Source organism: Podarcis pityusensis (assembly GCF_964106645.2).
Source record: "Podarcis pityusensis genome assembly, chromosome: 6".
In the NCBI taxonomy this organism is placed as follows: Eukaryota; Metazoa; Chordata; class Lepidosauria; order Squamata; family Lacertidae; genus Podarcis; species Podarcis pityusensis.
This window is the reverse complement of record NC_138030.1, coordinates 96,936,211-96,964,207: the sequence shown is the minus strand read 5'-3', so window position 1 is coordinate 96,964,207 and position 27,997 is coordinate 96,936,211. Positions and strand designations below refer to the sequence as shown.

The 27,997-nt window shown below is 44.5% G+C and overlaps 1 long non-coding RNA gene across 4 annotated transcripts; it reads left to right on the top strand.

Moving 5' to 3' along the window:
• Positions 1–7: 7 nt before the first annotated feature.
• On the top strand, positions 8–10,036 carry LOC308480645. 4 transcript variants are annotated; one of them, XR_013988180.1, is made up of 6 exons: positions 8–514; positions 3,251–3,471; positions 6,197–8,306; positions 8,387–8,484; positions 8,572–8,723; positions 9,169–10,036. It is a non-coding gene; the product is annotated as an uncharacterized lncRNA (long non-coding RNA). The 4 variants fall into 4 exon arrangements; XR_013988178.1 differs by having other exon boundaries at positions 8,156–8,306; positions 8,387–8,723; XR_013988179.1 differs by having other exon boundaries at positions 7,401–8,306; positions 8,387–8,723.
• The last annotated feature ends 17,961 nt before the right edge of the window (positions 10,037–27,997 follow it).

Genomic DNA, 27,997 nt, shown 5'->3' with positions numbered 1-27,997 from the left:
CGGGGCGGCCCAGCAGGCCGGCGCTGCCAGGAGGGTCGGGCCAGCTCCGCCGCCGCCAAGTCCTACCCCCCCGCACCCCCGCACCCTCTCGCCCTCAGCCCACACTTCCGGGCGCGGCCCAGGCTCGGCCCGGCCCACTTCCGCCTCCAGTGCGCCGCGGAAAGCCTTCCCCGTTCGCCCTCGCGCCCGGAGTGGCGGCGCGGGGGGAAGAGGGACAGCCAGCCCCCCGTCCCGCCTTCCTATTGGTCGAGGCAGCGCCATGGCAACGGAGGGTGCGTGGCGGGGGGAGGAGGGGTGTGCGCGAATAGCGGCGTGAGCCGTCGCCATGGCAACCGCAAGCGCCGCTCCGGCCTGGCCCGCGGGTGCGCGCGCGGGATCCTGTCCGGCTGCCTCCGCGCTCCCGCCTGCGGGAGAGACCCCGATGGCCCCCTCAAGAGGTGTCGCTGAGCTTCCACGGGGATCTGCTCGCAGCCAGCGTGGGTGCAGGATCGCACCCCCTTCATCGAATCACCAGGTAGCGCACGAGGGACTCTTCACCGCAGGGTCGCGGGTTCGAGCCCCATGGTGGGCAAAAGATTCCTGCATTGCAGGGGGTCGGACTAGATGACCCTTGGGACCCTTCCAACCCTAGGATTCTATGTGCGGGCAGTTGCTGCTGCAAATCTTAAGAGGATCTGAGGGAGGACACTTGTTGAGTTGGAAGGGGCCTATGAGGGTCATCTAGTCCGACCCCCTGCAGGGCAGGAATCTTTGGTCCAACCTGGGGCTTGAACCCAGGACCCTGAGATTAAGAGTGTCTCCTGCTCTACAGACTGAGCGCCTTTGAGCAAGAGGTTGCTGGGGCATCTCCCTTGCCCGCCTCTTTCAGAAGCCTTGGAATCTTAATGTTCCCATTCTAACAATTGGAGGCTGTTGGTTCATATATGTCACTATGCAACTCTGGAGCCGCCAAACAACGCAGCTGTTTGGTTTTTCTTGGTGTTGATAACCAATATTGGCAGTAAATTCTAGAGTCTGCCAAGCTCTTTTGTGGACCCTGGAAGCGGCACACTCATAATCTGCCAGGTTTCACCACAACTCTTTTCCTAAATTGCCAAATTCCGCCTTTACTCAAAACCCCAGCACCACCACCTTAGGAACGGCTAAGGGAGCTGGGCATGTTTTGCCTGGAGAAGAGGAGGTTAAGGGGTGATATGATAGCCATGTTCAAATATATACGTAAAAGGATGTCACATAGAGGAGGGAGAAAGGTTGTTTTCTGCTGCTCCAGAGAAGCGGACACGGAGCAATGGATCCAAACTACAAGAAAGAAGATTCCACCTAAACCTTAGGAAGAACTTCCTGACAGTAAGAGCTGTTTGACAGTGGAATTTGCTGCCAAGGAGTGTGGTGGAGTCTCCTTCTTTGGAGGTCTTTAAGCAGAGGCTTGACAACCATATGTCAGGAGTGCTCTGATGGTGTTTCCTGCTTGGCAGGGGGTTGGACTCGATGGCCCTTGTGGTCTCTTCCAACTCTATGATTCTATGATTCTACTAAAGATAACAACAACAAACATAACGCAACCACCAACCCATCCCCCAGGGTGATGAGAGAGCTAGGTGCTGCTCCTTATATACTACACCCAATTGCTGACACAGCTTAATTAACTTAACTTAGCAGCACCTGCTATGTTTCACAGCTGCAAGACTGGGTCTCGTTATCTGCCCTGGCCCTTAAAGACATACACAACTTGTGAAACAATAATGAACCTTCACATTTTAAAGTGAGCATTCAATAGGGATGCTTGGTCTGGCCTTCTATATCCAATATCCCAGAAACAGATTTCTGTAAGGGGAATAGGGCCTCTCAGCATCCTTAGCAAATGACCCTTCCCAGGATTTCTTGGGGGAAGCCATGACTGTTAAGCATTTATACTGCTTTAAATGTATAGTGCAGATGGAGCCTTCTTCTGACTAAGCATGTATAAGGTGGAACAAGAAGAGTCATACTAGGGTTGCCATCCCTTCTATTAAGTAGTGGGTGGAGATGGCAGACGACACAGAGATTTCTCCAAGTGGTTCTTTAGAGTAAGCTGGAACTGAACTGTACTGAACAGCTCAGCCAGCCTGCTTTTTATAGGCAGCCGGCTGTCATCATTGTAACAAGAACACACCAGGGTTTCCCACCTAAATTAACTGACGTGGACCTGAGTGGCCAGTGACCAGGACAACACCCCTGGTGGCCAGGGTGAGAACTTCAACACATAACTCCTTCCTCCGAGGGACTGTAGCCTGGCAGGTGGAAATTCAATATGTGCACATTTCTCTATAGCTGCATTTCAGCAGGGAGCAGTCTGTTCCTAATTAACATTTAAGTCTCCATTGGAGGGAGAACTCTGCCAACCCAAGGCACACTTTGCATGCACCCTTTTCTACTCAGGGCCAAGCAAAACGCAGTGCTAATTTGGAAGTCCATTCCCTCCCCCCCACTCTAAATAGCTGTGGGGTGTATGTGGCATGATCAGGATCTGGGCTCAGGAGCAGAAGGAGGGGGCCAGATGGCCATGTGTATTACACCAATTGTTTAGCACACAATTAACATCCCCCCCCCATTCCATGCTTTACAACTGCTTCTGTATTCCTAATATAGCTGTAATTAAAAAGAAAGTTCTATTATAGTTTACACAATATCACATAATTCTGTATGAAGACAGCTTTAATTACTTCTGGTGAAAATTCATAAGATGGCATAAGAATTTGCTGATCAGGCATCAGTTGCTGAACATGGGCAATATCAGTACAGAGGTTTATTATTGCTAGTTGTTCTCAAACCCTTAAGTAATCTAGAAAGCCAGTTAAATTCCAGCTGTGATTTTGGAAGTTAGTTGTGCCACTAAAAAGGGCAGAATTTCTGAAATGTTGAAATATGCTATGCCATTACCTGAAGTCAGATCTTCAGAAGGACTGTGAGTATGTATGAGAGAAAATGTAAACTCAGGGCCACTGAACTTTGGAGCATCGTGCCATAAAAATTCCCCCATCAATGCACTCTAAATGTTTCTATCACCAGTTGAACTCCAGCGGTCTACACTCAAGTGCGAGATGGGGATCCATGCCCACTGGAATGTGTTTTATGACCCAGTAGCAATTTACTGAGCAACAGTGCATAGTTTTGAGTCCTTTAGCTTCTGTTTTGCTATGGAGATTGGTCCCAGTTTGAAGCCTGCCTCCACAGCAGGGGAATAATAATGACTCCCATTTACATTTTGCAGGGTGGTCCTGTACCATACTTTACAGATGACAAGCCTTTTTAAAGGGCTGTAAGAGCAGAGTCTCTATTCCTCCAATCTTATTCTCAGTTTGAAGAGCTGCCTGGTCAAAGTCCTGTTTAAAGATAAATGGGCATCAGAAGGGAGAGCAGGGTCATTGAAGTGCCCATCAGCAGTGAGCACTTGGACTGAGCAGGCACACAGGTCACAGTCTTCCCCACTTGGTAAGATGCGTTGTATTTCTATTTAGTATTCCCCCCCCCAAAAAAAATTAATTATGCAAATTTTAAGCAAATATTTCCACCCAATTTATTTGTTGGCGCTCTGTAGGTTGTTGTTGTTGTTGTTTAGTCGTTCAGTCGTGTCCGACTCTTCGTGACCCCATGGACCAGAGCACGCCTGGCACTCCTGTCTTCACTCTGTAGGTGGCCACCCTAAAATTCAGCTAAGTTAAATCAATTAAATCCGGATGATGCATTGCAGTTTCAGGTCCTGGTGCCACACCAGGCTAGATCAATGGGATAGCATGGATAAACTATTTAGGGAATGCATGCAAGGAATCCATCCAAATACAGATTTTTCATGATCAGAAACTAGGTTTGTTTTGCAACCATAACAAGAAGAGGGATCAAACCTTTCTAAAACGTTTGCAAGGATAACAACCACCACCACAACAACAGTAGCTGTATAAAAAGAGTGTATTCTTTATTCCCAATGTAGTTTATGGCTAATCTTTTTCAAAGGATGTGAACTCTACAATTCTGAAATGAACAAATTAAAATTAATGTGTAAATGCATATTAAAAACCAATGTTAGTATTTTTCAGTAGCATCTCCCATAATAGATTCAGGTAGGTAGCAGTATTGGTCTGATGCAGTTGAAATAAATAAAAAATTAAAAAATTCTCCAGTAGCACCTTAGAGGCCAACTAAGTTTGTTCTGGGTATAAGCTTTCATCTGCATGCACACTTCTTCAGATACACTGAAACAGAAATCACCAGACCCTTGTATAACAGTCATCAACAGGTTTACCATACCCATCTCCTACTACCCTTCTGATAAAAACCCCACCCCACCCTCCCGCTGTATATAAGGGTCTGGTGACTTCTGTTTCAGTCTGTCATGCACACGAAAGCTGACACCAAGAACAAACTTAGTTGGTCTCTAAGATGCTACTGGACAATTTTTTAATTTCTTAATTTATCTCCCATAATATGAGTCTCAGTCACTTAATACATATGATTTCAAATAGGCTCTGGTATGGTAAAAATAACGTACTTCACACAACACAATTAACTCAAAGAATTCAGAATGTGTGTTGCTTTAAAATAAAATATTTTAAAATAATTCAATACATTAATTGACCATAAGCATATCAATGGCTATTAGCTGTGATAGCTATATGGAATCTCATGTTCAAAGCTGTATACATCTGAACATTAAATGTTGGGACCAAAGAACAGGAGCTTTTGTCTCACCATTGATGAAAATACTGGACTAGTTCCTGTTGGAATATTATTATACTGGCACAAGCCTGTAGAGATAGTCTCCCTAGCATCAAATTAATCAGCCAAGGGCAGAACCTGGAAGCATTCCTAAAGTCAAAACAATAATTTTAGCTCATATTTAATGTTTGCCCTTTCACTCAATGACAAATAAGTAAAAGTGGATATTAGTAATAATTAGTGCTTTGGGGTTTTCTCCTATAATGATGAAACACACACATTTTTTCCCTAATTCAAAGGTTGGTGGAGAAGCTCACCACCTATTACAGGTTTAGCATCAGGTGTTAAATGGAAAAGAGGTTGGAAAACAGCATCCCACTGCTTGAAGATAAAGTCATGAGTCAGTGGGGCTTTGTTCAAAAAAGTCTGATAACAGTACTTCTGACTCACAGTCAGGGAGACCATATGTGAATGTGTCCAGGGATTTTTACTTTCTGACTCCACTGTTATAGCTTGGAAATGTCAGGAAAGTAGGAGGGTGGTAAGATTCCCAAGAAGAAATGGGCAAGAACAAAGGTCAGTTTCCACAAACCACTATGTAGCAGCTGAAAATGACATGACTCATTCTCCCCATCTTTCCAGAAAAGTTTAGGATCATTCACTCCATGTTGTAATATCCAGGGTTCTACAAATTCACTCATCAGGTAGACAGTAGAGCAACTGTCCTTCCCCTAAGTTTTCTGTGAATTGAAGAGAATGTGACGAAGGAGAGGAGACTGCCATATTTCACACTGTCTTTGGCTGTGCCAAAGGTTGAGGTTGAGCAGGACCCTGCTTTTCCTACAAATCTCCTGCATGTTCCAAAGGGTTTGCTGTTGGGATAACCAGTCTCATATAACCTACATGCTGAAGTCTAATGCATGAAGGGGTTAATGCCATGGAGTAGGCTGTCCTGCCAGGCTTGGCTACCTCACTCCCCTTCACCTTGGGGGGAAGGTAATCAAGTCTATTGTTGTTGCTCCAGCTCAGACCGCATGGCTCTTACAAGCCACTTTTGAGTTCCTAGACCAACGATTTAAGAACTTCCACCAGTGTAACTAAGCGAAGTTTTACTGCCTGTGCAACTTTTGCAGAATGGAAAAGCACACAATTCTGACCTTTGGTAGGTTTGTAAGAGTTATGTCTGGAGTTTGGATCCTAGAATAATAGGCTGGGAGGGTTTTAGAATGTAGCATCTGATTGGCCGTTAGAGTTGTCCAATCAGGCTCCAGAGGGAAAGTTTGAATTAGCCTATCAGGTGTGACCTAGGGTGTGATTACAGGATATATAGCCTGGGTCTGGGAGGGGCTCACAAAATTGGTGGACTCCTAGTGGCTTCAATATTTTGTGTATTTCCCTGACAATATCAGCCAACATTGTGGAGCGAACATTGGGAAACTCACAAAAGGATGGCACAAGGTACATTGATAAATAAGTAAACATTTGTCTTTCACCTGCATTTCAGTTACCCAGCCACCCCTGCCAAGTGATGTATAGGAATTAAAACACAGAAGCAAGTTGTTTTTCTTAAAATGAACAGGAAGATAAAACACCACCATATCAAAAGTAATCAGTTATCCTAAAAAGGCCAAAGGAAGAAGATGGTTTTCACTATTCACTGAGAAGAAGAAAAGAACAGGCCAACTACAGTGAAGGCCCAGTCACTCAAACCCACCAAGCTAACTTCTGTTACTGCTGGTACACAGATCAGACCTCCTACAAAGATCTCAACTGGTGGGCTGTGTCTGCAAAATATATTGGGCTGACTAGTGGTGTGCTGTCAGTGGACTAGGTGACTAGGCTACTCTTCTAAACATTCCCGGTAAATTAAAGTATTAAAGCCCAGAGCCTCCTTCCCAAAGCCCTGGAAGCTTCTGCCTGGCTTAGAGAGGGAGCCGCAATGCTTATGGGCACAACATTGTGACGTCATGACACTGGCCCTAACTATTCCCCTATGAAAAAACTCACCACACGCCGCTGGGGCCGACTCTGGAAAGGGGAAGAGTGGCCACCGAGAGTCTCCTATTCTGTACAGCCTGAACAGGCACTGCCTGGGAGATGGTCAGGTGAGCCACAGCAGGTGCCTTCTCACACACCAAGTTATTTGTGTCTACAAATCTGTGGCCAGGTTTTATTTTGTGCTTTTGGGTGCGTTGTGTAAGAAGAGCTAACCTTTCTTTAAAAAATAAATAAATCGGGGCTATTTGGCAATCGTATGCAGCACCACATGTGTGTGAATCTGAAACAGCAAACTAAGCATGTGATTGTTGTCTTCTGATTGTAGCCCTGCAGGTGGCCCCAGTACCTAAGGGCAGCTCGGGTTTCCTCCTCTTTCATCCCCCAAATGCATATGGCTGGGTTTGAGTTTCTGTTTCCTGGCTTGGGGAAAATAGGAAGGATGTTGGTGGGCAAAATTGCAGTGGCAGATCTAAGACCTAGATTTATGCTATGTGTCTGTATTTGTGCATGTGCTTGCCAGAAAGTCAAGAAAGTTCAGCTGTGATCGAATACAAGCAGGCCACTGTACCAGCATTCTGTCAACATGTTGCAAGGGAACATGTTTGTATGGAAACAGTATACTGCTTGGGCATAATTAAAGTTACAGTATACTCAACGGAGTATACTGGGACAAAGGGCCATTGGGATATTGTCCCTCCTGTATCTCCCAGGAAAACGACCGTCCCAAGGCATCTTGCATCAGGGGGAGTTTCCTTGGAGAGAGCGTTCAACGAGTGGTGAGCCACCACAGAAAAGACCCTTTGTCATGTTGTCTCCCTCTGGACTTCTCATGGAGGAGGTACACATAGATTGGCCTCGGATGTTGATTGCAGGGTCTGTGTCAATTCATTTGGGGAGAGGTGGTGCTTGAGGTATTTCGGTCCTGAGCCATTTAAGGCTTTATAGGTGAAAACCCTCACTTTGAATTGCTTCTCTTCCTTGGCCACAATGGATGGGTAGCTGTATGCTGGGAACTAGCTTTGGCTGGCATAGCTAGATCGAATGGCCATTGTTTTCACAGCCTCATTCGGCAGGGATTGGGGTGGCTGGCAGCATTTCCTAATTTGTGAAATAAATAAACTATCTCTACTTTACTCCTGACAGTGATGTAGGGTGTTGTTCACCAGTACTACAGAGGTCCAGGCCTTGTTTTTAAAGATTAAATTGGAAAAAGTAATTAGATGACCTACATAGTATTAGACTGTGAACTTCAGATCCCCTTTTCAGGTTACAAGACCATCACGAGGTATCATTTCTTTCTGTTTCATTGCTTTTGGCCTCATTTGCCCTTTGCTCCTATTCAATTTGCTATTTGTGCCACAGCCGACTTGGGCTGAAAGTCCTGGGCTCATTTGAGTACAAATAACAGCTGAGCTCACAATAATGTTCGGGGCAATTATTTTCCTTGTGTGGTCATTATTTTTAGCAGATGGCTGAAATGGCCTAGCACCACGCCATACTTGGGCATTCATATCACCGCAACAAACTGAGAACTGAGCTTGTGGTGGAACTCTCAGAGAACCATTTAGCAATGTACATGTTCGGTTGTTGCTCAGAAGAAGCTCGTATGGAATATGGTATGTGTGAATTATATTTTAAAACGAAGATGCATATGAATGGTGTGTTAAACAATCACATGGTTCCATTTTCTCTGCAGGGAAGAGAGCAACATGGCCAGTAGTTAGGAATTGTGAAACATGAAGTCCAACATTTGGAGAGCCACAGATTTCTCATTCCTGGTCTAAGGGTACCCTGGTAATATTCCATTCATCACAGGTAAATTCAGCTCCCCATAGAATCAGAATTCCCCACTAGCCTGTCTTCTCTCTCGTCTGAATACAGCTTTCATCTGATTCTCCGCAACCATTGTTGCCATACACTGTTTCAAGATCAAGACATCGGCTCCTGGATCCTTTCACTGGTGAAAATAGAGCTCACCATCATCAACATGTTGATAGTAGCCAACTCAAAAGGAAGAGATGACCTTTATAAAGGTACATTTATAACTATGGAGCAAGTTGTTATTTGTCAGCTTTTGAAATGAAAATGCACCAGAAAATGTTTGGCCTCTTGAAATGCACAAAATATTATCGTGATCTCATGTTTTCGACTTTGAATATGTACGCTTTCAGCATTTAGTGTTTGAATGTGCTTCTTTGTGTGCCTTGCAACATTTGTCTTTGCCTATGGATCCATGCCCCCCCCCATGAGAGACCAACAGATATTTATAACCCTAATATCACTGCTGTTCCTGAGAGCGTTTTGTAAATTCCCCTCCAATCAAGCTTAGCTCAAATGCCGCATTTATAAGAGGCCTGGCTGATGCTTACAAACAGCTTGCTGTGCTTTGCATGTACAAGAGCTTTGTGTATCATTTCCCATCTTTTAATTTTGGTAAATTTGAAATATGCAAAGTCTTTCACAACTCTCTGTCAACAGCCTTCAGCCTACAGAGTTTATTCAAGCAAGGCTTGGGAACCATCAGACACCCTAAGTTTTCTGAAGAAGCTTGTCAAGGAGACAAAAGAGATGCTATGAATCCCAGCTCGTAAAGGGCCCCTATTCTTCAGTATTTTCTATACTGCAGAAGAATGAGTCTGGAAGCAAAGAAAGAAAACTTGTACATCTTTCCCCCCTCTGACAACTGAAGGAGGACAGGATAGAGCTAAATAGTCATAGGTGGCATACAGAGACTGAATAGAGAATGTTATTTACCCATTTAATTTTTTTTGAAGATTGATTTGAATTGTTTTTTAATTTATTTATTAAATTTGTCAGTCACTTTTTACTGCCCAGGGCAACCAAAAGCAATTTACAACTAAACAAATAGACATTAAACCCCACATAGATAACAATAAAACAAAAAGAGAAATACATTAAAAATATCCCGCTCACTTCTAAAAGGCCACAGATAGTCAAAGGTCAAAGGCCTGGTTATAGAGGAAAATTTTTGCCTGGTGCCTAAAGATATATAATGATGGCTCCAAGCAAGCCTCCCGGGGGAGAGTATTTCACAAACAGGGAGCCCCCTCAGAAAAGGCCCATTCTTGTGTTGCTGCCCTCTAGACCTCTCATGGAGTTTTCCCCCTTTGTGCTTTCTTAAAGAATAAAAGCAGGAGTCATGTGGCTTTGGCTCCCAGCTCTGCTGATCCTGCAAGTGAACTAAATCTCTTTAAAAATGGAGATTTTACAACCTGCATCTGTAAAAGATTGCCTGATTGTTTTGTAAGAAAACCAAGTACTTTATTTTTTAAGCCATTTGGAACATTTTTCTTCTTCATTTTATTGCTAGTAAATGGAGACTTGTTTGCTGTGAATAAAACATTCACTTATTTGTAAAGCTAGGTGTCTGTGATTTATTCCAGCCTAAGAATTTTAGTGGGGAACATTTATTTAAAGGTGGACTAGGGCAGATGCAAATCTACTCAAGTTGAAATGTGCTTGGAGCAATTGCCATTGTGCTTAACTCTGCTGCTTGTTAGTATGAATCTATCTTTCAACTCTCTCCTCCCTCCAACCATTTTTAGTATATATGATTGATGCATTTTTTGAATAATTGCTTTGATCAATTAATTTTTTTCTTGATAATTTAGCTGACAACTTTAGATTTTGTAATTATTTAAGTTATTGTTATTTAGTGATAGTATTACAGATGGACTGTAAGCCTGTTTGTGTATGTGTTTGCTCTCTAAACACACACACACACACACACACACACACACACACAGAGACGTTTGTGTGTGTGTACTTTCCAATACCAGAGTTCATGCAGACTACAGATTCTGCCTGGCAGTATGCTATGGTGTCAACTCAGTTATTTGGCAGTATCTTCAGTGAAGCTGTTGATGAGGGTCAACCAGGGTGAAGCTGTAGTTTGGGATAAGCTGGCTTGAGGCAGCAAAATCACAATGCTGCAGCAGGTGCTGTAATCAGTAGTGCGAACAGCTCCAATTGCAGCTGCAGTATTGCTTCAACAAGGCTAGGCCTCTGATGTTATTTCAGCTGAGCAAGTACGATGATTTGCAAAGGTCCACTCCTGAAACTGAAGATGCAAGGGTTTGGAGGAGGTGTTTCATTTGCAATTGCATGTTGTGAGGCTGTTAGATAGCCACACATTGCACCTATTGCTAGTGAGCAGACAGGCTTCGATGGACTGGCCATGCAGCTGGGTCTCCAGACTGATGGAAGGATCTCAACCACAACCAGTAACAGGTTTGATGTTTGCCAACCTGTCCCCTTCCTCTGAGGGAACTTCAGGTGTGGTTCAAGTGCTATAAGCTTTCTTGAAGGAAAATGCTTCTTTGCTGAAATAGCCATGCAACCAAACATAGATTGCCCCATATTGGCCGACAAACATACCTGTAGCCAAAGAGCTACATTTTTGCAATTAATGCACACAGTTGTAAAACGTATCAGGCAAACAATGGACAGATAATAGGGAGGAAAGGGTGGAACTCTGCAATGAATAAAACCTGACTAGTTTAGGACATTTACATTGGTTTCCAGAAGAAGGGGTCGTCTTATGTTTGTTCCCCAAAACTCAATTAAGTTTGAAGCAAAATGGCCAAAAGAACTGCCTCCAGAAAAGAGGGTGGATTTGGAGCATGCACTGTTTACAGGATCCTGAGCGAGGATATATAATATTGTAGCACCCTGCTTGTGGTTAACACTTAGCTGGAATGAAATATTCAACGCAGCAATAGAGAAATTAAAATAATAATTTATTTGTCAGACAAATAAATGAGAGACACAGTGGTATATGGATACCAAAGCTCTGCCTACTCCAGCCCTGATGGCCAGCACTTATATTTCCTCAGCCCAGCCCCCTTGCTCCTCCTTTGGCTGCCTCTGTCCAATCAGCCTGGTTGAAATTCCTATTGGTTGTTTGCTAGAACCAATCATAAAAGATACACCCATTTCCTATTGCCTTTTATGGGAGACAAAGAGCTATATTTCCTTCTATCCATAAATGGCAGACAAGTAGCCATATATCTTACATTTACCTCGACCAGGCACCTTAATTACCAGATAACCTTTGGCCCCTGTTGCCCTATTCACTGCAAACCAGATGGCTAAAGCAGATGGTGCATGGTTTTTAATTTTTTATCTTAAAGAGATCTTGAGTTCACCTTCTCACACACCATCTTAGCTGTGGGAGGAGCTTATCAGAGCTTGCAGGGCAGCGGCGCGCGCAGTTTGAGCCATCTTTTAGATTTAGGGGAGCTAGTCTCAAACGTTTGTTGGGGGAGACCTAGGTTTTTTTGGGGGGGAAGTTATTTGTCCTGTCTTCACGCTTTTTATGATGGAGGACCGCTGTAGCCACCCCGAACGACACGTTCTCAAGATGGAGGGGGAGGGAACATTGCGGTTCCTGCGCAATGTTTGCCATCTTGCCAAAGGTTGCAGGCAGCTTTACCTGCAGCAATTGCATGTTGATTGCCCTCTTAAAAGACAAAGTCCAGCAACTGGAGGAACGTGTAGCTACGCTCCAAAGAATTAGAGAGCTGGAGCTCTTCTTGGAAGCAACAGAGCACACCGTCTCCACCAAGGAGGAGACAGGGGACTCCCCTGAGAAGGAGGCTAGTTCACCAACACAGGAGCCAGATATATGGAGAAACGTGACTCAAAGAAGTAGGAGGCCCAGGGTTCGCTCTGATTGTTTAGAAATATACAATCGCTTTGAGGTCCTCTCCCCTAGCATGGAAGACGAAGAGCAGACTCCATTTGAGGATCTCTCCCTCATTACAGTCGATCAGGTATATGAAGATGAGCAGCAAAGTCAGTCCTCAGGAATGTGCAGGCGACCTTGGAACGGACAGCTCACGGAAGGACCCCGAACAAACCTAAGAGGAGGCGTGTAGTGGTGATAGGGGATTCCCTACTGAGGGGAACAGAAGCAGTGATCTGTGGGCCTGACAAGATGTCTCGGGAAGTGTGCTGTCTCCCTGGGGCTAAGATCCAAGATGTAACTGAACGACTGCAAGGAATCATAAAACCCACTGACAAATACCCCTTCCTCTTGGTTCATGTGGGAACCAATGACACTGCAAGCAATAGCCTCCAGAAGATCAAAAGAGACTACGAGGCTCTGGGCAGGAAATTGAAGCAATTAAATGCACAAATTGTCATCTCATCTGTCCTCCCAGTTGAACGATGTGGCCCAGGGAGAGAGGGAAAAATAGTGGAAGTGAACAGCTGGCTTCGCAAATGGTGTAAACAGGAACGGTTTGGATTCTTAGATCACGGACTGCAGTTTCTTGAAGATGGACTTCTGGCAAGCGATGGGCTGCACCTCACAACGGTTGGGAGAAATGTTTTTGCCAAAAATCTCAGAAACCTCATCAGGAGGGCTTTAAACTGACTAATGTGGGGGAGGGAGACAGTGCTCCTGAAGGTAGGAGTCTATCAATTGATGAAGATGATCATCCAAATGTCATAGACCAAATGGAGCAAACAGCACGCAGACCTAGTGGTGGGAGGAAAAAATCCTTAAATAAGAGACACAGGGGAATGATTAATGGACTTCAATGTCTGTACACTAATGCTCAAAGCATGGGAAATAAACAAGATGAGCTTGAGCTCTTGGTACAGCAAACTAAATATGACATAATAGGCATCACTGAAACCTGGTGGGATAAGTCCCACGATTGGAATGTAATAATGGAGGGATACAATCTATTTCAGAGAAACAGACCAGACAAGAAAGGAGGAGGAGTGGCGTTATATGTCAGGGATGTGTATACCTGTGAAGAGATCCAAGATTTAGAACCTCAAAGCCAAAGTGAGAGCATTTGGGTCAAAATTAAGGGAGAGAAGAATAACAGTGACCTCATTGTGGGAGTTTACTATAGATCCCCAAGCCAAACGGAGGACATAGATGATGCCTTCCTGGAACAGATGGCCAAGCATGCAAAAAGAAGGGAGATAGTAGTAATGGGGGACTTCAATTACCCGGACATTTGTTGGATGTCAAACTCAGCCAAGAGCATAAGGTCAAACAGATTCCTCACTGGCCTTGCAGACAACTTCATTGTCCAGAAAGTGGGAGAAGCAACAAGAGGAACAGCCATTTTAGATCTGGTCCTAACCAATGTTGATGACCTGGTTAGTGGGGTAGAAGTGGAAGGATCATTAGGCGCGAGTGATCATGCTCTTCTGAAGTTTACTATACAGCGGAAAGGAGCAGCCAAGCATACTAGGACTCAATTTCTTGACTTTAAGAAGGCTACTTCATAAAACTTAGGGAAGTGCTGGGTGAGATCCCATGGACAGTAATACTAAAAGGAAAGGGAGTTCATGATGGCTGGGAGTTTGTTAAGAGGGAGATACTAAAAGCACAACGTCAGGCAATACCAATGAGATGGAAACATGGAAGGTGCCTAAAGAAGCCAGGGTGGCTATCTAAAGAACTTTTAACTGAGTTAAGATTAAAAAAGGATGCGTACAAAAAATGGAAAAGGGGGGAAACCACCAAAGAGGAATTCAAACAAATAGCCAGCACGTGTAGACACAAAATCAGAAAAGCTAAAGCACAGAATGAACTCAGGCTTGCTAGAGAGGTTAAAAGCAACAAAAAAGGCTTTTATGGGTATGTTCGTAGCAAAAGGAAGAACAAAGAAACAGTGGGGTCACTCAGAGGAGAAGATGGTGAAATGCAAACAGGGGACACAGAAAGGGCTGGACTCGTCAATGCCTTCTTTGCCTCAGTCTTCGCCGATAAAGAAAACAATGCCCGACCTGAAGAATTTGGAGCAAATGATTCAGCAAAGGAAACACAGCCCAGAATAACTAAGGAGATAGTACAAGAATACTTGGCTAGTTTAGATGTATTCAAGTCTCCAGGGCCAGATGAACTGTATCCAAGAGTATTAAAAGAACTGGCAGATGTGTTCTCAGAACCACTGGCAGTCATCTTTGAGAATTCCTGGAGAACAGGCGAAGTCCCGGCAGACTGGAGGAGGGCAAATGTTGTCCCTATTTTCAAAAAGGGGAAAAGAGAGGACCCAAATAATTACCGCCCAGTCAGTCTGACATCAATACCAGGGAAGATTCTGGAGCAGATCATTAAGCAAACAGTCTGTGAGCACCTAGAAAGGAATGCTGTGATCACCAATAGTCAGCATGGATTTCTGAAAAAGAAGTCATGTCAGACTAACCTGATCTCGTTTTTTGACAGAATTACAAGCCTGGTAGATGAAGGGAATGCAGTGGATGTAGCCTACCTTGATTTCAGCAAGGCATTTGACAAGGTGCCCCATGATATTCTTGTAAAGAAGCTGGTAAAATGCGGTCTTGACTATGCTACCACTCAGTGGATTTGTAACTGGCTGACTGACCGAACCCAAAGGGCGCTCATCAATGGTTCCTCTTCATCCTGGAGAAGAGTGACTAGTGGGGTGCCACAGGGTTCTGTCTTGGGCCCGGTCTTATTCAACATCTTTATCAACGACTTGGATGATGGACTCAAGGGCATCCTGATCAAATTTGCAGATGACACCAAACTGGGAGGGGTGGCTAACACCCCAGAGGACAGGCTCACATTTCAAAATGACCTTGGCAGATTAGAGAACTGGGCCAAAACAAACAAGATGAATTTGAACAGGGAGAAATGTAAAGTATTGCACTTGGGCAAAAAAAATGAGAGGCACAAATACAAGATGGGTGACACCTGGCTTGAGAGCAGTACATGTGAAAAGGATCTAGGAGTCTTGGTTGACCACAAACTTGACATGAGCCAACAGTGTGACGCGGCAGCTAAAAAAGCCAATGCAATTCTGGGCTGCATCAATAGGAGTATAGCATCTAGATCAAGGGAAGTAATAGTGCCACTGTATTCTGCCCTGGTCAGACCTCACCTGGAGTACTGTGTCCAGTTCTGGGCACCACAATTCAAGAAGGACACTGACAAACTGGAACGTGTCCAGAGGAGGGCAACCAAAATGCTCAAAGGCCTGGAAACGATGCCTTATGAGGAACGGCTAAGGGAGCTGGGCATGTTTAGCCTGGAGAAGAGGAGGTTAAGGGGTGATATGATAGCCATGTTCAAATATATAAAAGGATGTCACATAGAGGAGGGAGAAAGGTTGTTTTCTGCTGCTCCAGAGAAGCGGACACGGAGCAATGGATCCAAACTACAAGAAAGAAGATTCCACCTAAACATTAGGAAGAACTTCCTGACAGTAAGAGTTGTTCGACAGTGGAATTTGCTGCCAAGGAGTGTGGTGGAGTCTCCTTCTTTGGAGGTCTTTAAGCAGAGGCTTGACAACCATATGTCAGGAGTGCTCTGATGGTGTTTCCTGCTTGGCAGGGGGTTGGACTCGATGGCCCTTGTGGTCTCTTCCAGCTCTATGATTCTATGATCTATGAAATAAGAATCTAACATAGGAATCTAACATTTCTTACTTTCTAAATCCTTTGCATAATTACATTTAAGCCAATATATTTCATACATAACATAGATAGATTTTTAGAAGGAAAGGCCTTTTCAAAGTGAACTTAGTGAAAGCTAAGTTCTCTAAATTCTCTGAAGCTTCAAAGCAGCTTCGGAGAGAAGCCTCTTTCCCTAGCCAGCTGCTGTTTCTAAAAGCAACTTCTTCAATTTACCCTTTAACCTTATGAAAATATGGCTCGAGTCTTCTGTTAAACAATAAATTTCACTATTTACCAGCTCTTAATTGTGTTTTTGCAGCTTGATTGTATTCTGTAATTTGTATGGTCAGTGTGACCTTTTGCTCCCAGCCTGTAATTTCCTTTTACAACCCTGAAATACTGCTATAGATCAGTGGGGCCTTTGAACAGGAAGATAAACAGCTGCCAGAGTATTCAGCTGGTCTCTGCCTGGCAAATATATTTTTTAAGCTCATTTTAAAATGCAGATCTTGATTAGATGCCTCATAATACAGATCTTGATCAGATGCCTCATTCCCCCCTTTCAAGCTCAAGGACCTTCATCCCAAGTGTCCTTGATAGCTTGACCTTCATCATATTCCTGAGGTAAAGCTCTGCATAGGGCCATGATATGAGGTAAAGTTTCATTTGAAATCATCTTGCTAATTGTACTTCTAAAACATGAAATGATACATGGCACCGTACATAAAACCATTACTACTACCGTCAAGAAAAACAAGCAAGACAATAGTATCCCTTTGAGTCCCGCAACATTAGGTAACCAATTGGTGAGCCATCCCATATCCCATCCTTCCCATATTTGTACTGGGACGTGTGCTATACTCTCCATCTTTGTGGCCAACACACGGATTGCCTCACCATTATCAGAAATGTTAAAGCAACAGGCATTCCCTGTCAAGTTCAAGACTCCACATAGGCCTCCCTGCCTGGCAAGTACATAATCCATTCCCATTTTCAGCTGCAAAATGGCGGCTCTACTTTCATCCAACTGTTGTGCAATAAGTCTCAAACTCTGGGCCGTTGCATTGGTTACAAGTTCCACTACTGCTTGCAATCGAATTATTCTGTTTAGATTATAAATAGGATCCCGTGCCCCTTGTATGAGCTCATCAGGATTCCAGGAGGCAGGATCATAATAGGCTATAATGCGCTCTGGTGGCCAATCATCAGTATCACTCCAACTTTGGGTACTTCCTCCTGCTATATGAGAAATATCAGCGTTTCTTCGTGTACGCTTTGCCGAACTAGTAGGCATAATCCACATTGGTGGTAATACCCATCCCAGGAAACAAGTCCCACTCCATTTGGAAGGGAGTTGCTTGTATGCCCATTCTCCACATATCCACCACAACCATCGGGTCTGAGGTTTTTGGTACGTGGAGTGCATAAGGCGAAATATCAAAAGGGGTATAGAGTTCACAGTGCAGTATGTTAGATTGCCTTTTGCTGTCACAGTTATGTTCCACACCAGTTTCCATGCATGAATAAAAGGAGGTGCACAGGGCAAGGTATTCCGAGTTCGATAGGTAGTACCGTTTGCCCAGGTTTGACTATTCTTAATATAATCCCAAGTATAGTGGCAATGAGAAGAGCCTACCATGGTAGAATCAGCTGCACCTGATGATTTATGTACACAGAATTCCCCTTGCACAGGTATAACTCGTATTGGTTTAGTTGAGTTCCATCCGGGGAAATTCTGTACTTCTGTTTGGTGTGGCATTTCGCTTACCATACCAATGGCATTTAATGGTATCGGTAATAAGGGCATACCTCCCTCTGAATCATCTGGTCCAAGAGAGCAAACAAGGCAATTGGTCCTATTTGTAACATTGGCTACCATCTCAGCTAAGCCTACCCACATATTGTGGTCATGGCGGAATCCATATTTAGCAAATTTGGTCAGATTCAAGGACCCTTCCCCTTCCCAAGGGATCAGGATTAATAATAAAATCATGTTGATGTCTAGTATATGCATTTCTTCCACAAAAGATTACCTTATTGTGATAACAAAAAAATATTAGCCCCAATATAATTCCCCCAATGACAGAAATGGGGAACCACCAAGACCAAAACATATATCCCGAGGATCCCCAATGAGTAATATCCCTGATAATTGTTCCACAGGGGGGGCAGTCAATCAGTTGTATAAGAGAATCTTCCTGTTCACAATCGCTGGTTCAGACGCTCCTCAAGCTTCAGGCGTGCGCAGGTCAGCCAGCTTCCAGGTTGTGGCTGCAGCAGGCCGGTCGTCTAATGTTGCCCGTGACCTAGCCCGTTCCCCGTAGGGCTAGATACAGGGGTTTTTGGAGAGAGTCAGTTTAAAAGGATTAGAGGGGTCACCTTTGCACGTCCAACTGCCTTCGGACTTCTTCAAACGGGAGTGATGAATCCAGGGGGTCACCTCAGCTACCTTCACCGCTGTTGGAGTAGAGAGCAAGACAGTGTAAGGCCCACGCCACTTAGGTGCAAGTGGATCACGTTTCCACTCTTTCACCCATACGCTATCGCCAGCCTGGAACTGACGAATCGGCTCGGCAATGCTGCACGGCGTGCGCTTGAGGGCCCACCTGTTAAGAGAAACAAAAACAAGGGAGAGAGATTGCACTTGTCCCTGTGTCACATGGTCTCCTATTTGTTTGAGGTCAGCTGGAATATCCTGAACAAAGGAGGGTGGCCTCCCATACAGGAGCTCAAAAGGTGACAACTTAAGTCTTTTTGTGGGTGCACACCGAACACGAAACAGTGTTATGGGTAACACATCTACCCATCCCAATCCTGTTTCCTGGGTTAATTTTGCCAATTGGGTTTTCAGAGTCCGATTCATTCTTTCAGTTTCCCCCGAACTTTGTGGCCTATATGCTGCATGCAGTCTCCATTTCACTTGTAGGACTCGACATACTTCTTGTACTACTTGATCAATGAACGCTGGCCCATTATCACTTCCAATGCATCTAGGTAATCCAAACCTCGGGATCAATTCAGTGAGGAGTCTCTTAGTTACCTCTCGTGCCTTTTCAGTCCTGGTGGGAAAAGCTTCAACCCATCCGGTAAGAGTATCTACAAACACAAGGAGGTACTTGAATCCCTTAGAAGGGACCAGCTCTGTGAAGTCCACAATTAGGCTTTCCATGGGGACGTATCCCACATGTTGGATTCCAGGAGGTTGTACCGGTCCCTGCCTGGGATTGTTTTTAGCACAAAGAACACATTTCTGTGAAATGCAAGTTGCTAATTGTGATAGGTTAATAATATACAACTTCCGACTGAGACTCTCTCTGGTTGCAGTACCGCCAAGGTGAGTAGATTCATGATAATTTCTTACAATTGTGCCTGCTAGGTGATGAGGTACATAAATCCTATTGTCCGGCAGGATCATCCAACCGTCCTTCACAACCGCTCCTTCCTGTTCAGCCCACTTCCTCTCTTCTGGGGTATAGTGAGGTTTAATTTCTTCTGGAACTACCTCTGGTATGAGGGCTGCTATAAATCCTCCCACAGGCTTCTGGGCTGCCTCTCGGGCTGCTTTGTCAGCAGCATGATTTCCTCTGGTTATTGGATCCCTTCCACGTCCATGACCTTTGCAGTGCATTACAGCAATCTGTTCTGGAGCCCATACTGCTTCCAACAGGATTTCTACTTCAGGTCCATATTTCAAGGCCTTCCCATGGGCTCCGATTAGACCTCTTTCTTTCCATAGAGCTCCATGTGCATGCAGGGTTAAGAAGGCATATTTAGAATCAGTATAGATGTTTGCCTTACATCCGGCTGCCAATTGCAGAGCTCTAGTTAAACCTATAAGTTCAGCTTTTTGTGCTGAGGTGCCAGCAGGCAAAGCTTCAGCTTCCACAACTTCCTCATTGGTGACCACAGCATATCCTGCTCGTCTGGCACCTTCATGCAGGTAACTGCTACCATCAGTATAATATACAACATCTGGATTTTTCAATGGTTCATCTTTCAGATCGGGTCTACTGGAATACACTTCATCCATTATTTGGAGACAATCATGTGATTCTTCATCATCTACCTCTGGTAGGGGCAGCAAAGTTGCTGGATTGAGCATATTCACTACTCGTAGATGAATCCTGGGATTTTCACACAATAGGCCTTGGTATCTAGCCATCCTTGGATTCGTTAGCCAATAACTACCCTTATATTCCATGAGTGTCAGAACAGCATGAGGTACATTCACATACATCGTCTGGCCGAAGGTAAATTTATCAGCTTCTTTGACAAGGCTTGCAGTGGCCGCTACTGCCCTTAGGCATGGAGGCCATCCTTTTGCTACTGAGTCCAATTGTTTTGACAAATAAGCTACTGGACGGTTCCAACTTCCTAATCTCTGGGTCAGGACTGCTGCTGCAATCCCATTCTGTTCATGTACATACAGCTGAAAGGGTTTTTCTGAATTAGGCAGTCCAAGGGCTGGGGCCTCCATAAGTCGTTGTTTGATAACTAAAAAGGCTTGTTGCTGCTCAGGTCCCCATACGAATGGGTCCTTTTCTGCACCTCGAGTGCTTTCATGTAAGGGCTTGGCCAGACTGCTGAAATCAGGTATCCATAGTCTACAAAACCCTGCTGTTCCCAGGAATCCTCTGAGTTGTTCCCTTGTGGTAGGTTCCTTGATAAGGCAAATAGCTTCTTTCCTCTCTGGTCTCAATGCTCGTTGTTGGTGTGAGATGTCAAAGCCCAAATATTTGACCTTTTCTAAACATAACTGTGCCTTTTTCTGGAAAACTCGGTAGCCAGCTTCCCAGAGCAAGTGGAGCAGTTCCTCTGTCCCTTCTTTACAAGTATCAAAATCCTTTGCCGCTAGTATAAGGTCATCTACATATTGCAGAACCACCTTTTTTCCAGGTATTGAGGGGTAACTTGTTAGATCCTTCGCCAAGGCAGTGCCAAATAAAGTTGGGGAATTTTTGAATCCCTGGGGCAATCTTGTCCAGGTTAGCTGGCCTTTTGTTCCTGTCAAAGGGTCTTCCCACTGGAAGGCAAATATAGGTTGGCTCTGTGGTGCCAGCCGGCAACAGAAGAATGCATCTTTCAAGTCCAATACAGTAAAAAATGTTGCTTCTGGTGGGATCAAACTCAGCAGGGTATATGGGTTTGGTACATTTGGGTGCAAGGTCTCGATAGCCTGGTTTACGAGCCTCAAGTCCTGTACTGGCCTGTATTCATCTGTCCCAGGCTTCCGAACAGGCAAAAGGGGTGTGTTCCATTCTGATTGGCAGGGCTTAAGCAGACCATATTTTAATAGGCGGTCCAAATGTTTCTGGATGCCCTCTGCTGCTCGCCGGGGTAAAGGATATTGCTTTACAGATACAGGGGTAGCCATAGGTTTTAGGGTTACTACAATTGGAGCTATATTCTTAGCCATTCCTGGTGGGCTATTTTCGGCCCATACTCCTGGTGGCACTTGTAGGGTTCGGAGGAGCTTGTTTAATTCTGTATCCAATGTGGGTTGGACTTGCAGGGCTGACATTAGGCGCCATAATTGTTCCTTAGGTACTGAGAGGGAAATTATTCCTGCTGCCTTTGATGGCAGTTTCATTTCTGGACCTCGAGGAGTGAAGGTGATTTGGGCCTGCAATTTGGACAGCATATCTCTACCTAAGAGAGGCATTGGACACTCAGGTATATACAAAAACTGATGGGTTAAACGATGTCCCCCAATCTGGCATTCTAAAGGTTGGAGGAAAGACCTCTTAGCTGACTGACCAGTGGCACTTTTAATGACTACACTTTTGGATGCCTTTTTCTGCAATAGTTCTGGGAGTACTGAGTATTCAGCGCCAGTATCTATCATAAAGTCTATTAAATGGCTCCCTAATTGAATCGTGACCGTGGGCTCCTGGAAGCCTAACTTTATGGAGTCCGGTCGTTCCTAGTCTTGGGTAAAATCCTCCTCTGCCAGTCCAATGAAATTGTCTCTACTCCGTCCTTGTCCAGGTCTCTGATATCTTCCATCTCGGATCATTCCCCGTCCCCGTCCCTGGTTTCTTGGGCCAGAGCCTGGGCCTGGGCCTGGGCATACTTCTTCCAACCTCAGGGGTTCAGGACACTCCCGCTTCCAATGACGCTCCTTCTTGCAATTCGCACATTGATTCCTTCCCAGTGGTGGATTCCTTCCCCGCCCTCTCCCTCCATTTAAAGGGCGGTAGTCTTGCTTCACTGCTGTGGCTAGCATCACCATCTTTTCCTTCTGCCACTTCTTCTTCTCTTGTTTCTCAGCCTCATCCCTATTCCGATAAACTCGGCGTGCAATGGCCATAATTTGGCTCATCAGCATCCCTTCCCATCCTTCTGATTTCTGAATTTTCTTACGAATGTCAGAAGCGCACTCAGCCACAAAAGTAGCAGTAATCATTCTGCTGTTTTCAGGGGCTTCAGGGTCAAAAGGAGTCCATATACGATAAGCTTCCTGCAGCCTCTCTAAAAAGTCTCCCGGACTCTCATTTGGTTTCTGTTCTACTTCTGAGACTTTAGACATATTAGTGGGCTTCTGGCATGCCCTGCGGATACCTTGCACAAGCGTCTGGCGGTAGGTGGTAAGCCTGGCCAGGTGAATTGCATTGTTTGGATCCCAATTAGGATCCTCCAAGGGAAAATTGTCCTGGAGATGACGGTCAATATTAAAAATATTTCCCACTCTGGCCTGCTCACGCAAATATATCTGTGCCTTTTCAATTATGTCTCTTCTTTCCTCAGTGGTGAACAGAGTATTCAGGAGTTGGCGGCAATCTGTCCAAGTAGGACTATGAGTATTTACTATTGAAGTCACCAAGTCCATCATAGCCTGAGGTTTTTCTGCGAAAGACGGGGTGTGTGTTTTCCAATTCATCAGATCCATAGTCGTGAATGGAATGTACTGGAGGGTCGAAGTTCGAGGTGGCCGTGGTCCGGGTTGCCCGTTAACCAGCACAGGCTCCTCAAGTGCATCAAATACTCTTCTGAGAGGGGCTACTACGTGACCTTTCTCTTCGCTTTGCTTTAGGGGCCTCAAATCATAGGGGATGGTATCTGTCCCAAGGCGTTCTTTTAACAGCTTTATACGCCTGGCTGTATTGCTTACTGACCGATCAAAGTCTCCCTGTAACTCCTGTAATAGTTCTCTAGGACTTGGATGTACAGGGGTTTGGGGTGGGCAATCAGTTGTTCCACTAAAGGAGACTGTAGATGGAGTTCTACTGGGACTCACAGGTGGAATAACCACTTCTGCTTGGGCTTTATTATAGGACTCCAATGCTTCCTGAAGATATTTATCATAATCTATCAAGGAATCAAGCTCTGTGACTCCAGCCCCATTATTCCTTCCACTTTCTTGCCTTGGGGTTACAACTGGTGGAGTGTTTGGATTAGGCTCCCCTCGATGTGGAGCATAGGGTGGAGGTGGAAGCACCTCTTCCTCTGGTCCCTCAAAAATGGGTTTGAGTTTATTTGGCAAGATTCCTTTCCTAGCTTCAGCTTTTACAGCCAATAATTTGCATTGTTGGACTTTGCATTCCCTTATCCATGGAGGATTATTATTTAATGTGCTCAGCCAAGAATCTATATATGAAAATTGTTCTGGGCACCCTCCAGTTTCTTTGGTGATGTTAGACCAAAGTTTGCTTGCTAAATTTATATCAAAACTTCCCTGAGGTGGCCATCCAGTATTTTGTTTTGGCCAGTCTAATTCACATAACGTTCTCAAGCGCTCTGGCGTCATTTTGACTCCATATGCTCCTGAGAAGGCTTTCTTAAAATTATTTAACATACATTCAAGAGGTGTATTTTCCCCCTTTGAACCTCCAACTCCCATTGTATGGCCCTGTGAAGTATCCACTCAGTCACTCACACACTCGCTTCGTGGGGTTCCTTGCCCAGTGAAGTCGCCTTACTGGGAACCGAAGTACTACCCACTCCACACTCAGGTCAGCTACAGATTGTACTTTCTCACACAAACAATGCGCTGGATACTTCACCACACTCTACCTCCCAATCTTTCCCTTTTCCTCCACCAGACCACCATCTGATGTACCCAACCACCTAGCGTACTCAGTTCCCCCTTACTGAGACGCAGAAGTTTGCTCAAGACTTCTCTTCCTCCCAATTAATTGGAGGGCCACAACCCCTTTGTGCACTTACCCTTAGCTGGTTCCCTGTTTATTTCTCTGGTTACCCCCGGTCCGTCGCCGCCAGTGAGCAGGGTATCAGACAGACGAGATTTCTGCGTTCCCCTGGAAAAATGTTCCAGTGCGCGCTGGGTAAGCGGTCAGTGGTCCTCCCTCTTGTACCCTGCCCGCTAGGGCGAAGGGGCTGCGTTCCAGCAGACCACTTATCCGAGTCACAGAGGCACCATAAAATGTAGCACCCTGCTTGTGGTTAACGCTTAGCTGGAATGAAATATTCAACGCAGCAATAGAGAAATTAAAATAATAATTTATTTGTCAGACAAATAAATGAGAGACACAGTGGTATATGGATACCAAAGCTCTGCCTACTCCAGCCCTGATGGCCAGCACTTATATTTCCTCAGCCCAGCCCCCTTGCTCCTCCTTTGGCTGCCTCTGTCCAATCAGCCTGGTTGAAATTCCTATTGGTTGTTTGCTAGAACCAATCATAAAAGATACACCCATTTCCTATTACCTTTTATGGGAGACAAAGAGCTATATTTCCTTCTATCCATAAATGGCAGACAAGTAGCCATATATCTTACATTTACCTCGACCAGGCACCTTAATTACCAGATAACCTTTGGCCCCTGTTGCCCTATTCACTGCAAACCAGATGGCTAAAGCAGATGGTGCATGGTTTTTAATTTTTTATCTTAAAGAGATCTTGAGTTCACCTTCTCACACACCATCTATGAAATAAGAATCTAACATAGGAATCTAACATTTCTTACTTTCTAAATCCTTTGCATAATTACATTTAAGCCAATATATTTCATACATAACATAGATAGATTTTTAGAAGGAAAGGCCTTTTCAAAGTGAACTTAGTGAAAGCTAAGTTCTCTAAATTCTCTGAAGCTTCAAAGCAGCTTCGGAGAGAAGCCTCTTTCCCTAGCCAGCTGCTGTTTCTAAAAGCAACTTCTTCAATTTACCCTTTAACCTTATGAAAATATGGCTCGAGTCTTCTGTTAAACAATAAATTTCACTATTTACCAGCGCTTAATTGTGTTTTTGCAGCTTGATTGTATTCTGTAATTTGTATGGTCAGTGTGACCTTTTGCTCCCAGCCTGTAATTTCCTTTTACAACCCTGAAATACTGCTATAGATCAGTGGGGCCTTTGAACAGGAAGATAAACAGCTGCCAGAGTATTCAGCTGGTCTCTGCCTGGCAAATATATTTTTTAAGCTCATTTTAAAATGCAGATCTTGATTAGATGCCTCATAATACAGATCTTGATCAGATGCCTCAATATGATGATGTTTTCCAAAGTGTTATTGTCACTGCCCTCCTGTTTTAATTATTGCTATTGTTCCATTCTTGCAAGGATTGCTGCTTCTGTGATGGAATTCCCCTTTCCCTCCAGTTTGTGCCCTCCAAATCTGTCCTGGGGTTTCCCTGACTCTACAGAGCAGGTTTGGGGAGAGTGCAGAGAGGAGGATGGTTAGTTCAGTTGCAGAAGTCTTGCCTTTGTTGGCTATGCAACCCTAGAATTTTATCATTTTGCTTTGCTATACTGTAATCAATCCATTAATCAAAAGCATTTCCAGATGTCTAATTTTAGTAAGTTCCTAAATGGTATACAAAAATATGCTAGTTTATGTAGTTGTTGTTGTTTAGTTGTGTCCGACTCTTCGTGACCCCATGGACCAGAGGACGCCAGGCACTCCTGTCTTCCACTGCCTCCTGCAGTTTGGTCAAGCTCATGTTGGTAGCTTCGAGAACACTGTCCAACCATCTCATCCTCTTCTCCTTGTGCCCTCAATCTTTCCCAGCATCAGGATCTTTTCCAGGGTGTCTTCTCTTCTCATGAGGTGGCCAAAGTATTGGAGCCTCAGCTTCAGGATCTGACCTTCCAGTGAGCACTCAGGGCTGATTTCCTTCAGAATGGATAGGTTTGATCTTCTTGCAGTCCATGGAACTCTTAAGAGTCTCCTCCAGCACCATAATTCAAAAGCAGTACGTAGTATGTAGTACTTGATTGCAATCTGCGTTGGTTATTATTCTACTAGAAAAGTTGGGGGTTGGACTAATGATCCTCAGGAGTCCCTTCCATCTCTACAGTTCTATATATTAGCTAAACTACATAGCACTGTATTATATGGAAGCCCATATAATAGCTGCCACTTTCTAGAACCTGTCAGATGCAGCTGCTGTGATGAGTGGGACTGAACTGGACAGTCTGTAACAGGGAATAGTAAAGTCCTGTGTTGTTCAGACCAGGGAGCAAGCTTCACAAATAGATTTTTAGGGCTTAAGCAGTGCCCTGTAGCTCTTGAGAACCTTCATTGGTAAGTCTGGCTGTTATTCTGGTAGGTCTCTTCTCAGACCAGAGAGCTTGGTGGTGGAACACAGGATAAATCCCTGCATGGAGCACCTTGGATTCAGGATCTGCTAAGCTTGCTCGAACCCTGACACAATATGGAAATAAAAACCATGTTGGTGGATGTCTTCCTTCATCTCTGAGGCTTTGAAGGAACTTCAAAATGAACAAGAAAATCTGAAAACATTTTGCCTGCCCTGTGCATGCTTGCAGTCTCCATTCAATGAAAGCTCATCACGAGCATTTTAAAACAGAACCATTTTCTTTTCAGCTTTAATAGCTATGGAAATACCGGTTTAGAAGAAGAAAGCAGAATTCCTCTGATGCAGTGCCGAGGGTTTAATAACACTCTCTGGCTTGGGCAAATGATCTTGACTTTCTGTTGCCCCTAAGGAAAGCTTATAAAATAACAGGATGGAGAAGAAGAAAACCCCAATCCCAGCCTTTCCAATAAGCAAAAAGGGATTTTGCTGATTTGGAATGAGAGCCATAAAGGGGAAACGATAGATCAATAGCTCCATGTAGATCTTTATTGTTCTCAGAGATGAAAAGTCTGCATTTTGTAGGGATTTGGGTTTTTGAGCAGAGGCAGAAGTACCCAGTTCAAATCTTCCCTCTGCTGTGAACTCACTAGCTGCCCCCCTCCCCCTGTCTCAGCCTCAAATGCTTATCTGCAAAACAAAGGAGTTCCTCTTTCAGAATCCAATCCAAGACCCCCCCCCCGCTTATTTTAAGACTAGTACTCTCTGAGGAGAGGAACCTGTGTGTGTGTGTTACAGGTAAGAATTTGCATGGCAGAATGCTGCCCCCGAAAGGAAAAAAGGAATTCATTCCACAAAGAAAATTCAGCACCAGCCATCCCTATCTCATCATCTCCATGACAGGCTTGTTTTCTATGTGTAAAGATTTTCATAGAATCATACAATTGTAGAGTTGGAAGGGACCCTGAGGAACATCTAGTCCAACCCCCTGAAATGCAGGGATATTCAGCCATACAAAGATTGAACCTGCAACCTTGCCATTATGAGCACCACACGCTAGCCAACTGAGCTGATGATTATTGCTGATGTTAAGAACATTAAAAGAATATGAGTCTGCACCAGCAGTTTAAAGTGATACATCCTGAACAAATCACCTGATTGAGGTATAACCCGACAATAGTGTAATGAAGGTTGTTGTTGATTGGCTTAAATTCGTGCCCATCTCCTCTTCTCTTGTCTTCCATCACCACTAGATCTTATAGGTAAGATACACACACAGAGAGACACAGCACCTCTAGAACTGTGTGCTTCTGTAGTGTCTAAAATACGACACTTGACAAGCCGTTGGTGCAGCAATAAAATTGCTAGCACATTGGGAAAGCTGAGAGGGTGCAGTCTGGT